Source organism: Macaca fascicularis, chromosome 8 (genome assembly GCF_037993035.2).
Source record: "Macaca fascicularis isolate 582-1 chromosome 8, T2T-MFA8v1.1".
In the NCBI taxonomy this organism is placed as follows: Eukaryota; Metazoa; Chordata; class Mammalia; order Primates; family Cercopithecidae; genus Macaca; species Macaca fascicularis.
Genome location: NC_088382.1, coordinates 90,901,695 through 90,915,684, shown reverse-complemented (window position 1 = coordinate 90,915,684; position 13,990 = coordinate 90,901,695). Strand labels below are relative to the sequence as shown.

Sequence of the window (13,990 nt, the reverse complement as noted above, 5' to 3'; positions counted from 1 at the left end):
CACTCTAGGAAAGAGTAGATGAGAAAATACCAGCCACCAGTAGAAGGCTGAGTCGAGTGATCACAAGTTATCACACCAGTTCTCAGATTGCACGATGCTAGGTACTATGTGCCCAGGCAAAGTTTGATAACTGTTCTTTAATTTCATATTACCCAGAGAACCCTGGTTTTTCTAGTTAAAATAGCTGCCAAAACACCACTTTATCACCAATATATGTCTTGTCCCATGAAATAAATGTAACAAATATTTAATGAGTAATGACCAAGTGGAAGACACTGTGTTGCATATTCCAAGGGATAGAAACACGTCCTTAAGTATTAATATATTTGATTTATATATTGAACTTCATGCTTTATAAAATATACTTCTGCATATGTTCTCTAACCCTCACAATAACTTTGTAAAGTACTTGTATATTATTATAACTGTTCTCAGTTCAGCACAGATTAATTCAGAGATTCGCTGCTCAGAGGTTAACTGACTTGCTCAAATTCAAAACACTTGAAAGTGACAGAACTTCATCTCAGGTTTTACTCACTCCATGTGCAGAGTGTTTTCTTAGAACCCTGGACTTTCTCTGTACAACCAAGCCTCACAATTCCCTGTGTACATCCCATCTCTTCATCCCTACTCCCTGGGATGTAGGGATGACCAATCCCAGCACCTCAGAAGTGGTCTGGGCAAATGTCCACAGCACCCTTAGGGTAATTTCTATCTAACCTGCCACTACGCTTCCCAAAGATGAGAAGATGAAACAATTGGACAACCAATAAATGTTTCTCGAGTAGATAGTGGACTTTATCCTCACTCTCCACACACATACAAATCAGCAATTATTCAACTGTTAAGCTCCTCAAGTTTCAGAATGTAAATCTCTGTGTGAGAAGTATTCTATTAATTGTTTATTATTTTTTATTGGCTTGAGAGTAGGCCTCTTTTTAAATAGTTAATAGCTAGAAGGGAAAGTCTTGAGGAATTTCTGAGAGATGTGCTTTTTTCTGTGAATTTACGTCATGATGCCACAGATTAGTGTGAAGCGAGCCTTACCCAGAAGGACTGGAAATTGGTGATCACACCCACATCAGCTCAAAGATAAATGTCCGCTTAATTGGAGTGGGTATAATATTCCAATGATTTTGCTGAATACAGTTGAAAATCCAGAGGACTTTCCAAAAACTGTTAAATAATCTTTACTGAAATAAGGGTATAGTCTCACCTTATAATTACATTAAAATAAAGTAGTCTCATTTGTATCCTTTTGATATGTTTTATTTTAAAAAAGAAACTGAACAGTGAAATTTTTAAGTCAAAGAGCACAAACAACTTCCTTACAAATTTAATTTTTTCCTGATTGTTAAATTAATGCATGCTTATTTAGAAAGTACATAAAAGTGTTCAGAGAGAGATACAAAATTTAACCATAATGGTCATTGTGCTACCTTGAGGCAAATATTAACATCTTGACACGTTTATCTCCACCATTTATCTATTTATTTTTCTTAGTTGAGATGTAGTCTATTTTTTTCTACTTAGCCTTTTGCATTTTTTCCCACCAGTAAAGCATTTGTTTCAGTGCTTTTAGTTAAAAGTACTAATTCTCTGTGTTACAATTCAAAAGTTGGCCTGGTTGATGTAGCCACTATACAAATTTGGTATGAACCTTCGTTACTTGTTCCCTTCCTAAACAACCATATACAGTAGATACGTAAATACCATTGCTGCTATTGTTGTTTTTACAAAAATGGAGTCATACACACACTCATTTTTTAAAAATATATCATTGCATTTTCCCAAAACCCTTCTTTTACCTCTATCTCATTTTATTAAGTAACTGCATTAGCCTTCCATAGAGTGAACATACGATTATTTACTATACTATCTCCTAATTATGGACATTCAAATTTTTTCCCCTTATTTTTTCCTATTATAAGAAACATAGCAATAAAAACCATAATACATATGTTTTCTAAATGGCACTTTTCATTTTAGAAAATTTGTTTTTGCTAGCTATTACTTATTTAACTGACAAATACAACTGGGTTCTTTCCGATATTCTCCATGAGGGTATGGGCCGTATCTGTCTAGTATATTGCCCTTTCACCCAAATGGCGCAGACTGTGGCATATGGAAAGTTCAAGTCAAATTAATATTCGCTAAAATGAACTGGACAGACAGCATTTTTGTGGGAGCTCTGAATTTACAAGTAGTCAGTGTGTGAGCTATGCCACGTGATGAATGTTTAGGGAAGGTACCAGCATCAGGGCTTAACGACAACATTCACAAATCCACCATTTGCGTCCAGCTTGGCTACTAATGGGCAATGTAACTTTCATCTCCTCATTTTTTTCTTTATTTATAAATTGTTTAAGTGGCATGTTCCTCATGTTGCATATACATGTCCCATTTTAATATGTATTTTATTTTTGTCATGTGTCTGATAATAATGTAATATAGTAAGTTCCATTTAACATTAAAATGATATATTAAAATTTTATGTTTGTAATTATGAGAGTATTTCTTGACATCTTTTTATGGAATATTTCACAGGCAGAGGATGAAATGATTATTAAATTGAATTCTTCCCACTCATTGACTCAGCTTTAAAATATTCAGAGTCAATGTAGGAATTTGTTCCACTAGCCTACAGTCACCCTGAAAAATGCATGACACCATCAGGAGTGAGGAAAGAAGACAATACAGACGAATCGGTATAGACCCATCTATTTGGGTAGGGAAACCAGAGGCCCCCCAGGGTAGTCAACAGCTTCTTGAATGTTGGAAATCAAGGAAACTCAATAATTAACACCTTTTTTTTTCTCTCTCACTTGCGTTACAAATACATTAAGACACGAGATGGAGTGAGGTAGATGGAGGCCACAATATAGCATTTATCACCAATAAAGATGCTATGGTAGGACGTGACAACACATCTGTGAGCAAGCCAGCATGTCCGCTCAGCACTATAGAGTTAGGCAGGCTCCTCTTCGCTGCTGCAGGGAGCACCTGTTCAGAAGCAGACTCAGCTCTGTAATGCAAACAGCAGAGAAGGAGCAGTGTAAAAAAGAGAAGAGAAGGATGCAGGCTATACATGCCCTGTTTCTTCTTTCAACCCAGCCTATTGGCTTGAGTCACCCTCCCTGGGTAGGAACGAGTAAGCAGGAGAAGAGGCTCCATGCATTTTATGCTAGTCAATACCCTTTTACATGGAAGAAAATATCAAGTATGGTAAAGAAAGGCTTCTTCTCTTTTTGCTTGCCATTGAAAAATACATTTTATTTATTTATTTTACTCCTATACATGTTGCTGCCTCTTACAGAAATTTGGATTTTGAGATAGCAGTCAATTTGTACAATCCTTGGCCATCTTCACAAAAGACCTCACACAAACCATGCATGAGTACATCTTCCACCAATAGCATATGGTGATTTCTACAGATTGTGAGTTAAAAGAGGTCTTAATTAAAAATTTTGTTTGGTGTCTGGATTTTAAATCTTTTTTTTTTTTTTTTTTTTTTTTTTTTTTTTTTTGAGACGGAGTCTCGCTCTGTCACCCAGGCTGGAGTGAAGTGGCGCTATCTCGGCTCACTGCAAGCTCCGCCTCCCGGGTTTACGCCATTCTCTCGCCTCAGCCCCCCGAGTAGCTGGGACTACAGGCGCCCGCCACCGCGCCCGGCTAATTTTTTGTATTTTTAGTAGAGACGGGGTTTCACCGTGTTAGCCAGGATGGTCTCGATTTCCTGACCTCGTGATTCGCCCGTCTCGGCCTCCCAAAGTGCTGGGATTACAGGCTTGAGCCACCGCGCCCGGCCTGGATTTTAAATCTTTAACCAGTTTACAATGCATATTGCAGTCTGAAATCTTGCTTAGTTATGTTGAAAATGGAGGAAGGAAATTAATTTAGTCCATGATTCCATATACAGTTTTAAATTCTCAAAGTATTATATATTTTTCTTGCCGATATCCCTATATTCTTTCTTTTCAATAATGTATTTATTGAAAGCATTTGTTGAATACTTTTAAGAACATTTACAAGTACAATCAATGATCCAAATCTCATGAGGAAAGTATTATCAAGTCTATTTTACAAATGAGAAAATTAAGGTTAAAATAATAATTTGTCAAAGGTGTTACATAGTTAGAAAACCGAAAATGGTATTTGAACCCAGGTCTTCCCAATTCACATGGGTGTTCCATCATGGTTGCTTATACAGTTGCCTCCCATCCTAGATAAAAATTCCTTGTGGTTGTGATCGTGGCTTCTATTTATTCATTTCTTTTTCTATCCACAGCAAAGAACATAATGGTCTGCACTGAGCAGGTATTCAGTAAATGTTTGTTAAGTTTAAGTAAATACACTATCCATTGTGCAATTCTAGATATGGGAAAATGCATAGACATGTTCCAGTTGGAGTCTGGCATTTTGTAAGTTAGGAAATTAAGGCCCAAAGAAAATCTCAAGTTTACGTAGCTAGGAGAGTACCAGAATCTAAGCAAAAATATAACTCCATCTACGCTGACTTTTGGCCCTTCCTGCTACCATTTCCCTTTCATCTTGGGAATCACGAGAGTGGCAAGTAGCTTGACATGGATCACAGTGGCTCACTAAGAGGAAGAGTCAGCTGCTGCTTTTCCTGGGACAAATGGCCTGAGGGAGCAGAGGTCATTGCTGTGTCACAGAGTTGAAAAAACTGACAGGAAGGAGAACAACAATAATAAAATATTATATTTATTTACTGGACAAGCAGAAGAAAATAGTGACTCAGTACATGACCTGGAGCCACATGGCCTGGTTAAAATGTATCGAAGTAATCTATTTATTAGCTGTGTGATCTCGGACAGGTTACTTGGCCTGTATGTGCCTCAGTTTCTTTATCTGTAAAATGAGAGTGGGTGCATCTCATCTTGTCTTTGTGAAAATTAAATGAGTTACAGATATAAAGTGCACAGACAGCACCTGGCATAGACAAAGTACTATATAGTGGTACCGATTTGAGCATTTCATAGGTTCCAGAGACTATGCCAGTGTTTAAAAACCATTAGGTTTATGATTAGCATATATATTTCACATATTATGAAATACTAAATAAGATAAGCCATTGCTACATTTTACAACAAGGACACTTGAGATACAGAAAGGGTAAGCAACTTAATGAAGATACTAGTGCCAATCAGAGGAGGCATGTAAACTTAGGGCAGCTTCCCCCAGAGGCCACATGTTGACAGCTTTGCAAAGGGCTGAATCTCATTATTAGCTCACCTTCTTATGAAAAAGAAAAATATGCTTTGAAGTTCTTATTGAAGCAGATACAGAACTCCCTAACCAAAGTCACTTTTTCCTAACCAAGCCTCCTTCAATTCTCTTGTGGCCCCAGGAGGGTGGTCCTAGAGTGGACCATATCATCCCTAATCTAGAAGAGTCCAGATTGGCTAACAAACTGTTCTGGAAATCAGGAAGTTTATAATTACCATAGGTGGATCTCAAAAAAGAACTGTTCTGGACTTCCCTGAAATTAAATGCCCTTCTAATAATCAAAGTCAGGCCAATCTCTGAGACCTTCTCTTGAAAAGTCAAGTCTGTCTCTCAATCAAGATCATACACGTACCAGAGCTTGTATGGAGCAGACGCACGTCAACATCTACCTGGTGTCTTTTGGAAAAAGGCCCCATCCAGAGATAGAACAGAAGGACCATGACTATTTCACTTAACAGCGAAATGGCCACAAAAATCACCTGCTTTGTCTAAGAGAATGCATCTCAAATATGTGTAAACTTAAGACTCCAGGAAATAATTATTTCTGTCAGTGTTTGCCATTTAGATAAAGCTTCTTGGGAAATGTGTTGAGAATCAGTCTATGAACACATGCTTATTATTGAACTTGTTATGTACTCAGTACTGAGTTAAACAAACTTTGAAGTTTCCTATCACATGTTTGAGGGGAATTTAAAGCTCTTAATGGATATGATTACATGTTGTCAAATAGAATGTTACAGTAATGACTGTTCCCTAATTGCAGTTGCTGCCATTTTCGAAGATTTGTTAGTAATAAAGTAAAAGTTTTGTATGTTAGAAAAGCAACTAATTTCTTCTGAACAGTAACATTAAATCAGATAAAATAAAACGAGATTTCACTCTCTGTTTCATCGTCTGAAATAAATTGTTGGCTGTTATCCCCCATAGTCATTAAAAATGCCTCTGGTTGCAAAGTTACTGTTTCAATTCTGATTTATAGAAGATTCAAAGAGTGAAATCCAGCTACAACTCAATACAGCTAATTGCATTTTAATCTGCTAGAGAAGCAACACAATTATTTTTATACTCAAGATTTCTTCTTTAAAAATGTTTCTTCTTTCTCTTTTTGTCAATGCTTGAAGTCTATTTCTTTGTCTTTTTAAGAGAGCATATCCTACATTAAGTAAGATTTCTAACCTTTCCTATCAGCACAAGTGATTCACTGGCTTAATTTGGCAAGAAGATATTGGGTTTAGCTGCTAGCACAAACATAAGCTAAAACAACTCTAAGATGAATGAGAAAGTACTTCCATGCACTTTAGAACCTGATTCTGAACCTCAATGGCCACTTCACTCTCTATCATCTTCCACATGATGGTCAGAACCCAGACATGACCAGTAGTTCCTGATACTTAAGGAGGGTGTGATAAGTTAAGTAATAGGCTTGGAAACTCAGGGGAAATGCATTTTTAAATGTAGGTCCAGTCCTGACTTTCTTTGAAATCCTAGGCAAGACACTTAACCTATGGCTTAGTTTTTCCTATTTGTGAAATAGGGAGAGAAAGAGAGAGAGAGAGATTACTAAAGTAATGTCCAGAGGGATAAGACTATTCAATAGGCATGCAATGAAAGTTGAGTATTACAATTAATAAGTATTTATTTGCATATCGACATATCAATCATAAAGCATTTCAGTAGTACTTAGGATTTTGAAGACAATTCATAACGCATAGATTGAAATAAAAAGATGTAGGATATATAAGCTTGACTCCCAGAAGCTTTCAGTCCAGCTGGAGAGAGGGGGTACATATATTAAAATTTGTTGATTACTACATTGACCGTCAGCCCACATGTGCAGATTGACTGGTATGGACATAATCACCTGATGTAATTGCTTTCTTCTTCATCTTGAGATGGTGATGTCATTTCTGCTCTGTGTTAATCAACATTGTAAATAGATGTCACAAAAACATGGTGTATTTTTAAATGCACAAAGAATGTAATCTTGTGTTCCAACATCAAGTCTCTCACACCAACTAGATGTCCTACAATTCAATTCAATTCTGACACTAACTACCCGGAGTGAGAGTCAGCTCCCGAAAGTTAAAGAGCAAGGTTCCTAATGAGATTATTCTTAGTTCAGACACCAGTTACAAGCAGGGTCGCCAAACCACATGCACTTCTGTCTGACTTGGCTACAATTTGGGGGATTTTCCCATGACCCGTCTTCAGTTTCAATAATTCACTAGAAGAACTCACGGAATTTGGGAAAGCACTATCCTTATGATTACTGTTGTATTATAAAGGATACAAATGAGCCACCAGATGAAGTGATACAGATAGCAAGGTCTAGAAAGGCACTGAGTGCAGGAGCTTCTGTCTCTGTGGAGCCAGGAGGACACATCACCCTCCCAGTACAGCAATATCTTCACCAAACAGGAAGCTTCCTAAATCTCCATGTCCTGAGTTTTTTTTAATCAGAATGTTATTATGCAGGTATAATTGATTAAATAATTGGCCCTGTGATTGAACTTAATCTCCAGTCTCACTCTCTCTCCAAAGGTTGGGGGCAGCATCTGAAAGTTCCAACCTTCTAATCATATAGTTGGTTTTCCCCCATTCATTATCATAAACTCAGGAATAGTCCAAGAGGGTTAATTATTAATAACAAAAGACATTCTTATCACTCTGGAAATACTAGGAGTTTTGAAACTCTGCTAGGAACCAGAGACAAAAGCCAAATATGTTCTTTCTTATATCACAAAGGAATATGAATATTTCTTTATCAATCCTGAATAATATTAACATCTCATTTCTAGTCATTTGTTCTATAACAAATTCTTTGAGCAGTATGTTAGATTTTTTTGTCTTACAATGATGAGGCAATGAAAAGGAAAATTTACTTAAGGATATGAAGAGTCTGGAAAAGCATTTCGTTGGCTGGAATGCTCTGTCTCTCTTCCATTGGATCTCTGCTTCTCTCTGTGTATCTGTCCCATTTTCCTCCCTAGACTGCTCAATCCATTCCATATTCTCTAGTCTGTATTTCAGAGGAAGCTAGTGGCACAGAGATGGGTAAACACAATGACTGACATGACACTTCTAATGTCGAGCAACCTGCTATGAAAGGCGCTGTAGGAAGAAAAATGTCCTGCCTGGCTTTCTGCTCTCCTATCATCTCTGCTTTCGTAGATGATCACCTTTCCTCCAACAACAGACTCAGTCTTTCTCCAGGCTCTAGGTTCAATCCCATCCCTTGGCAGTGGGAGGTAGATACTGAAGAATCCTTAGCCTACAATTCAATATAAATTAAATCTTAATACTTATCTGGTTCACACTTTATGCTTCTATTGTAGTAATTAGAATTCAATTTTTGTTCTTGGGATCAAGCCCTCACCCTATAACTCAGATGCAATAAGTATTTAATATATAACTAGGTAAATTTTGATAATCTGCCCAATGCTGCAATACAAATGGGATTAGGTGCTGAATCACTCTTTGGATGTTAGTTATCTGTCTTCCTCTATGAACCTACACCTCTCTCTCCAGTCAACATGCTCACAATCAACGTCATAAGCATGGACATGAATGGAAGCCTTGTGACCACGTACAAAATAACTAGAGAGTTAAGGAGGGGGAGAAGGAGAGAAGATACAAAGAAGTGTAAAACCTAGTGCCTGCCTTCGGGAGCTTGCTGTTTCATTGAACAGCAGTACATACACTGATGTCCATAATGCAAAGCAGTTTAGGAGAAGTGCCATGTGGATGATCCAGACAGTAGGTGTTACAGATGTTCCCAGGAGGAGACACTCTTCCAGCTAGGATGATCAAGATCAACTTTATGGATGTGGTGAGGTATGAATTAGGCACCCAAATGGGCAGTATTTTGAAGGACAGAGATGGGAGAGGAGGACTTGAATTAAAAAACAGCAGTAAAACAAAAGCAAGAAAGGACAAAGGAAAATGAATCTTGGAATAGTAAAACAGTTTGACCAGAGAAGAAGATTCAGGATGGGGTGTAGTGAAAGATAAAGCTGAGGGTAATCATTCCTGTATACCTAAAGGCTCCTTTAATCAAGAGTCCAGTCATGTATTTTCAGAAAAAAATTCTACTTATTAATATGAACAAAGCAAGCTACTATGAGATTGCCTATAATTGGGCTCAAAACGGAATAGTCTAGCATTTTCTGGAAAAAAAAAAAAAACTTTAGAATGTCACTGTATCTGATTGGATACTGAACATTCCTTAAATAAATTATGTGGACTAAGTGTGTCAAAGGGAAAGATAAAATATTTTAAACTGCTGTTTCTGGCTCTACAGCTCAAAATAATGTCTGTCAGACTCAGCTGTCCCCTTGTATATACAAACAAAACAACGCTTACACTTCGTTTCTTTTCTAGCCAAGAGAAATCAGGTTCCCATGGCTTCAGACAGCTGTCATGCATTTCCCTGACTGCCGCCACATGTGCGTTAGGCTCTGCAGATCATTACCAACGCCAACATCTGGCTCTGCTTGCTTTTTTTCAAAGAAGAGTTTAATTTTCCTCCAAGTTTCCAGAAACAGGAAATACCACGTGCACTTCAGTGGAATTTGGGATTAAATATTTCTAAAAGCAACTGCTGTTTTTATAAGACCTTTTGGAGTGATTGCTTATTTTATGGCTTTTACCTCTGCAAATTCTTTTTTCTCTCTGAATTGCTGTGAAATCTCCAGGGTCCCTTGACTTTTTATCAGGCTGCAATTGTGCTTTTATTCATCCCCCAAAGAATTTGTTTCAGACTCTGCTGAGGGTCTGACCACCAGCCACACAAGTAACATCTGAGGCACCAGTTTTTGTTACCTGTTCAGAACCACAGGTTTGACCACTGCCAAGTGTATGGAAACTTTGGGGAGTCTGCATTCTCACTAGCCCTCACCAGTATTGACCATCAACCCTCTCTAGAAGGTGTTCTTTTCTTTGGGAGTAGAGAACAAAAGAAGAGAATTCAGCCGAAACTGAATGCTCTTCAGAGGGAAGTAGGAATAGGTAAATGGCTGATTCTTTCAGAAAATAATTACATTGTTTTCTGGATACTGATACTATTTTCGCCATTTTTCAGATAAGGAAACTTATGCCAGTTGAAGAAGAAAGCCATGTAAACAGTGAGTGAGTAATCTTCCACTTCTCAATGGGCTTGTGGCTCACAGAGAAAGCCACTTTCTACTGAATTTCCTCTTCCTGTCTGTTGTAGCTATATAACAAGAGGCGGCTTCCATTTTAGGGAGAGTACAAGACTGAGAGCAGAAAAGTCTATTTGCTGAAAAGGTGTTGAGAGGCCGGGACTGGAGGAAGATATGTAATGGCAAGAAATGACAGAAATGCTTTAGCCACTATGAGTCTTTCACATATTTCTGGTGTTGGAGACAGCACAACTCACTTCTTTTGGAATTGAATTTCAAAATCTTCCTTTCTCAATGCTGAAGTTTTGCTTGCTGGCAGGCAACTGGTTGACTACTAAAGAAACATGCAGTTTTCTCTGATGCCTGCTTAAAATATGTTTATAAAAATTGTATTATATTGAAGTAATAAAGGCAGAAGAATGAAAAGTGAGCTTAAGGAATCTCTACCAACATTCTGAGTATCTACAGCAGTTTTACAGGCACAAATCTTGAGTGTTGATGTCAGGATAGAACTTTAAGGAATGTGTAAGGTCAGGATGACAAAGGAAAATGGGAGTGTCCCTTCTCTAATCTGTAATATAAAGACATTTCTTTAAAGCACTCTGTTTTCACTTTTGTAGCTACTGTCTCTTGCCACCATAATTTCTGTCTCCCGGTAGAAAGATATGAAAGTGTCAAATCCTTAAGCCTTGCCTTTTCCTCCACAGTATAGTGTAAGGCCACAGAGCTACATTAGTAGGTTTTGCCCTGATCTTCCTTGAAAGCCTTTTCTACATGATTCTCCTGTCCTCAGAGGAGCCCTAAAGTCACTCTTAAGTCTTCTGATAGAGAAGGAGAGTACTCTCTTAAAAACTACAGTCCATCATGGGTTTACATTAAAATGATAAAATAGACATTAAGAGATGTCTAGTTTCAGATTTTAACTCTAGGAGATACATATATATATATATATATATATTTGTAAAACCCACCACTAATAGCTAGCATATTCGGAACCTAACATGTGCTTGAAGCTGTTGTCACTGTGTGTTAGGTAATCAAAGATGGCAGTCACGTGATCACAGCTGATGGATGGAGATACTGGGAGCAGAGGCCAGACAGCCTGTGAGGTTCGCACTGTGCAGCACGGCCTCTCCCCCAGCTGCTCTCTCCTTTCATTAGTGGGCAATTTGGTTGGGAGGGAGGAAAAAGTAACTCTTAGAGATTGAAATTGAATGTATATTTCGTAGCAGTTCTTTAAAGCATCTATCACGGGTTTTAAGGAATTTATAATCTATTTCTTAACCTCTGATCTCTCTTTCCTATAGACAAAGTCGCACGTGGAATCCTCAGCACTTTAAGTTCAGGTAAGCTGTGAGTTGCCTGCAGAGTCTTGATTGCTTGCTCTCTAATCTTGCTCACAGGCCACTGCCCAGTCTTATCTCAGAAGCTGCTGATACTCAGTCTCCACCAGCCTTTGCTCCTCAGCAACCAAAGGCCACTTTCTGCCTTCCTTCTTCCATCCCTAAATTCCATCCTGTCCCAGCCCCCGACCCGACTACTACCTTAGCCCAGCATCCTTACCCATCACGTGTTTCTTCTCAGGTTCAGGGTTATAATTAACACTCTATTAGCTTTTTGTTGTTGTTGTTAATGGCAGCTTAAAAAACATTATGGAGCTAGCATGAAAATCTAGATTACTTATTACATTGACTGCTCTAAATTGTAAATGAGCTAACTTAGACATGAACATTTAAAATGCAGGCACTTCGTAAGTCTCCTGCATTAGGGCAAGAATTGGGCTTTCTAATACTTTTATAAAGTTTCTTGGGAAAGAAGACAGGACACTAATCTCCCCCAATCCCATCTACACCAGGGATTCAGTGGTGGTTTCCAGTGAAGTTATCAGCTGCTGCATGTGTTCAAACAAGGCAAACTTTGTAATAAGCCATGTCCACAAATCAAGCACTACTTATATTAATTTTTATGGCAAGCTTATTTTTCACCAAGTGGCATCTCATTCCTTCCTCCCAACTGTCTCAGTCTTGCTAGTCACCTTGAACTCCCCACAGTTCTCTTATCTGGACTGTGTCTATCAAGTAAGTGAAGATTTGCATGTCAAAGAATCCCTCTGAGTGAAATGGATGAAGAAATGTAATTAATAAAGGTGGAGAATTTTTGAGCCTAAGCTTTCCAGTTCAGTTTGTAAGCCTGTAACTTTTAGCAGAAAGACTTTAATAAAAATCTATCCTAGGTACAGTTTCTGCATGAGGGAAGAATAGGTTCAGTGGAGTCATTATTGTCGATATAACTGAACATCTCACTACTAGGACTTTTAGAGGCATTGAAGGAAGGAATTCTCAGCCAAAGAGTAGGCCTAGCTGACCCATAAGGAATACAGACCTCAGAGAAAAAGATATAGCTGTGATTTCTACCAGACAATCAATAGCAGCTGATGTGAAACAAATTCTAAATACAGACACAGTCAATATCAAGACACAGTCAATATTAAAGCACACTCAATATAGTATCAAGAGAATATTACATATTTCATGTATTTAATGCTAATAACAATGGTTCAAAATTCAATAGCAGTAGGACACACTAATTATTAATAACTTTTTATGTAATTAAATCTTGGATCTCTTGAAATCAATATACAAATGAATGATGTAAATATTTTGATTGAAATGTCAGGCACCTAAGAAAACAATGACAACTTTGGGTTCTTCTAAAAGTCCCAACATGACTATTCTGCTACCTTCATGTATGAAAAATATATGTATTTGTTATTAAAAACTGAAGTAAGTTTTACAACCTGTGATGTACCAGCTCCTTCAAATAATTATCTTTTCTTAGGAATTAATTTCTTAATCACACCGAAGAATGGCTGTAATGGAAGAGTTAGATAAGAAGTAAAGATAAAGGCAGGTAGAACACAGTTGGCAATATAGCAATCCCAGTCAAACCTTTGGATTAGAAGACTGTATATAACTATCACATACTTGCTTCCAAAACGTTACTCAGACCGGGAGTGTAGTCCATAACATCTACCACAAGCACAAGAATTGATCCTGACACTTTTGGTTCTCTATCTAGGAGTTGCTTTGAAATACATTTGAGTTCCAATTTACTGATGACAAATCCTGATATGAAAAATCTGGAAATGAAAAACAATCCTCAGCATGTTACTTGGTGAAAAGAGAGCAGAGGAAAAGGACAGAGGCTTGAGATCGGCTCCTGCCTGCATTAGTGAATTTGTCTAAATCACTTAGCTTCTGAGCCTGGGTAAAATGAGGATGGTAATTACACTTGTCACCAGATAATGTGAATGTTGCCCTTCAAACTCCTCAGTGAAGCCTGCACTGTGTAACTGCAATGTCCTAGGATGGGGTTGCTCTTAGAACATTTTGTTCTAAGTGTATCCCAGCAAGTGTAGCTGCAAAACTGGGATGAAGACACAAAATGTATTTCCTTCCCACAAGAATGAAAGCCTTCCTAACTCCAAATTTAGGCACAGCCTGTAAAATATGTGACTAATACACATGGAAACCATTTGCATTATAAGATCTAAATTGTCCTCTTCTCCAGAGTTGTAGAAGCCAAGTCCAACACTGAGA

The 13,990-nt window shown here is 37.8% G+C and overlaps 1 long non-coding RNA gene across 1 annotated transcript in view; it reads left to right on the top strand.

The window, feature by feature from the left end:
- Positions 1-11,759, top strand: part of LOC102145467 (uncharacterized) — a 31,691-nt gene extending 19,932 nt beyond the window's left edge. Inside the window, exons 3-4 of the long non-coding RNA XR_010577360.2 lie at positions 10,331-10,377; positions 11,699-11,759. This is a non-coding gene — a long non-coding RNA (uncharacterized lncRNA). The remainder of the gene's footprint in view (positions 1-10,330; positions 10,378-11,698) is intronic.
- The last annotated feature ends 2,231 nt before the right edge of the window (positions 11,760-13,990 follow it).